Here is a 4,202-nt window from a genome sequence, read left to right as displayed (position 1 = left end):
AGTAGTATCCGTACTTTATTTATATTTGACAACTTTTACTTCACTACGTTCCTAAAATAATGTACTTTTTACTCCATACATTTTCCCTGACACCCAAAAGCATTCTAAATGTAACGAGCACTTATCAGGACAGACAAAGTGGTCCAATTCACTTGTCAAGAGAACATCCCTGGTCATCCTTAAATAAAATAAAAAACAAGAAAATGGTGCCATCTGCTTTGCTTAATAAAAGGAATTTGAAATTATTTATACTTTTACTTTTGATACTTAAGTATATTTGAGCAATTACAGTAACTTTTTACTCAAGTTGTATTTTACTGGGTGACTTTCACTTGAGTCATTTTCTATTAAGGTATCTTTACTTTTACTCAAGTATGACAATTGGGTAATTTTTCCACCGCTGGTGGGGGGGGGGGTGCGCTGGTAGGGGGGGGGGTGCGCTGGTAGGGGGGGGGGTGCGCTGGTAGGGGGGGGTGCGCTGGTAGGGGGGGGGTGGGGGGGGGCGCTGGTAGGGGGGGGGGGGGGGTGCGCGATGCGCAACGACAAGTTTTGAGAACGGTGATCAGCAATAGCCAATGAGAGCTCTTAAGTTTTATTGCAGAAACACGCGTATACATACAGGAAGTATACAAACAGCCAATGATAAGGGGGAACAACACATGACAGATTATACAAAGACCTTAAGAGATGCATGTGTTTGTTTTAACAGTTTTCTTATTAGAATGTTGATTGCTCTTAATGCTCAACTCCCTTATAGAAAACAAGGAAGTGGTTTTATCAGTGAATTTACATTCAATATCTATATGTGACATAAGGAATGGATTCAATATCTATATGTGACTTAAGGAATGGATTCAATATCTATATGTGACTTAAGGAATGGATTCAATATCTATATGTGACTTAAGGAATGGATTCAATATCTATATGTGACTTAAGGAATGGATTCAATATCTATATGTGACTTAAGGAATGGATTCAATATCTATATGTGACTTAAGGAATGGATTCAATATCTATATGTGACTTAAGGAATGGATTCAATATCTATATGTGACTTAAGGAATGGATTCAATATCTATATGTGACATAAGGAATGGATTCAATATCTATATGTGACATAAGGAATGGATTCAATATCTATATGTGACATAAGGAATGGATTCAATATCTATATGTGACATAAGGAATGGATTCAATATCTATGTGTGACTTAAGCAGATCTGTTGTCCTGAGGAAGCAAGGAGAAACACTTGTTTCCTATTGGAGAGTCAACCGGATTAAGAGAGGGCAGGTCCAGAAGGTCTGGTTACACCTGTAAACAACTCTCTAGGTGTTACAGGAATATTGTACAAGATAATAAACATTCCTCATAATTGAGTAACAATCCTGCATTAAAAAGTTGACTCACCAGCAGGATATGATTATTAAACCAGTTCTTAAAAAATAAAGACATATCCTTATTGTTCCAAATTAAATGCCTAAAAGTTGTTTATTAACGACCATGCTAAGATTACTGGTCTGAAAAGCAGAGAATTTGGTAGGAATCTTATCAATGTTAAAATTACAACGTAAAATTGAAGTCACCAAAACGGGAGAAGATGTAATTAGGGATGAACTTTCAAATTGAAGTTGGATTCTTTAAGAAATGTTCAGCACAATTCATCTTAAGTATTATTCAGGAAAATGTACACCATATTCTTGTGTTCATAATGACACATTTCCTAATATAATCTGTACGATTTTTCCAGATTAAGTTGAAAAGCATCTGGTCAACAGCTTTACCTATTTTTTGTTGTTGTCAAGATGTAGGGGACCGGGCCGCATAAGTAAGTCTGGAGATACCTTCAGCTTTAGAAAGCAATTCTCAACCTTTCAAGGATAAATCCCTCTGCAACCAATGGTTGAACTTTTTGTTATTTTCAAGGTATGAAATGTAATGAGCATCTTATCTGTTGATCCTGAGACATGGTAATCCCAAGGTGTGTTTTTCCTTGACTGGAATATTGCAGATCGAGGGAATCACACAGTCTTTAACAGCAAACAATTCACACTTATTAAGGTTTAGGCAAAGACCAGATGCTCTGGAAAATATATCACATCGACTGCTCTAGGAATCTGGTCAGTATCTTTCAGAATGAGGGTGGTGTCCTCTGCTAGCTGACTGATGATAATATCTCTGTCAGCAATAGAGACCCCTTTTAATATCTCTGTCAGCAATAGAGACCCCTTTTAATATCTCTGTCGGCAATAGAGACCCCTTTTAATATCTGTCAGCAATAGAGATCCCTTTTAATATCTCTGTCAGCAATAGAGATCCCTTTTAATATCTCTGTCAGCAATAGAGACCCCTTTTAATATCTGTCAGCAATAGAGATCCCTTTTAATATCTCTGTCAGCAATAGAGATTCCTGTTAATATCTCTGTCAGCAATAGAGACCCCTTTTAATATCTCTGTCAGCAAGAGAGACCCCTAATTATATCGCTGGATTTAACAAAACTTGTAAGAAGTTGGGTTGCAAGCAGGAAGAGACCTCTTTGGGCAACCTTGTCTAATTCCTCTTGTCAAATCAAATCTAGGAGAAGTGCCATGCTTATATTTAATGGAACATTTCCCATTCAAATAGACTTTTAATAGTACTACATCAAAAATTCCCCAAAAACCACATTCTCCAGGGAGAGAAATAGAAACTCATGTTCCACTGTATCGAAGCCTTTATAAAAGTCTAAGAAGAAGAAGACAACACCTCACAATACTTAGACATTCCTGGAGAAATTGCAACTATAAAGATAGAGATTAATTTGGGATCATCTGTGATGAGACTGTTAATATTTAATTGTGTCATTTTTTTAAAGTTGTGTTTTGTTTGTTTCTGAAAAAATAAGATTAATCCTGTGAATCCTCTAGCCATTTCTTCCTACATTTGACAAAGGCTCCCTCTGCTTTCAGTCTATACATATCATCCAGCTTGTAGCTCAAACAGAACAGATTTGTTAAGATTCATAAAGACTTTTTGCTTTTGAACAAGAGGTGATCTTTGTAGTCACTTTCTTCTTCAGCTCTCCTCATCTTGAATACTCCCATATTTGCTTAAATATTTTCCAACCTCATATTTAAAAAGCTACCCGTTATTACTGTATGATTTGTCATTTATAGCTTTGTTCCAGAAGTGTGGAATTAAATTGTTTATCTCCATCTTGACCAACTCATGTTTTAATATAGAGCTATTAATCTTCCAGTAGGATGCTCTGCCAGGGCCATTATCAGATATAAACAGTGTAATGTCAATATAAACAGCTCTATGGTCAGTAAGTGGCTAGCTAGCACTCCTAGCATTTTATGCTAACTAGCTAGCTGGCTAGCATTTACTGCTAGTGAAGTGGCTAGCTAGCACTCCTAGCAGTTTATGCTAACTAGCTAGCTGGCTAGCATTTACTGCTAGTGAAGTGGCTAGCTAGCACTCCTAGCAGTTTATGCTAACTAGCTAGCTGGCTAGCATTTACTGCTAGTGAAGTGGCTAGCTAGCACTACTAGCAGTTCATGCTAAATAGCTAGCTGGCTAGCATTTACTGCTAGTGAAAGTGCTTGCTAGCACTCCTAGCAGCTTATGCTAACTAGCTAGCTGGCTAGCATTTACTGCTAGTGAAGTGGCTAGCTGGCACTCCTAGCAGTTCATGCTAACTAGCTAGCTGGCTAGCATTTACTGCTAGTGAAGGTGCTAGCTAGCAAGTTAGCATAAACTAGCGCTAACTGGGCTAGTCATTGTCTAAATGACAGGTAGAAACACATTCATAACCATGAAGGTAACTAGCCCCCAGGGGCCAGAGGGCGAGTTGCCCCAAACACTCATCCAACATATTACTACTTACCTCAAAAATTCTCTACATTTTTCTCTCAAAACAAGTGGATTGTACTTTTGTACTTGTATATTTAAAAAATATATAGATAGAACTTCATTGGAATATATCTACAACTTTTAAAACATTTAAAAAATTTGATTAATTTACTGCAAAATTGTTTTGTTGAAATATCTCCAAGTTAATGAAATCTTGGTTGGTGAAATCTTGTGGTGTTAATGTGAATTACGGGGCATTTACCCCGAGGGGCAGTTACCCCGGGGGTCAGTTACTCCGGGGGGCAGTAACCCCGGGGGGCAGTTACTCTGGGGGGCAGTTACTCTGGGGGGCAGTTACTCCGGGGG

This window comes from Salvelinus namaycush, unplaced genomic scaffold (assembly GCF_016432855.1).
Source record: "Salvelinus namaycush isolate Seneca unplaced genomic scaffold, SaNama_1.0 Scaffold1787, whole genome shotgun sequence".
Lineage (NCBI taxonomy): Eukaryota > Metazoa > Chordata > Actinopteri > Salmoniformes > Salmonidae > Salvelinus > Salvelinus namaycush.
Note: the sequence above shows the minus strand (reverse complement) of the source record.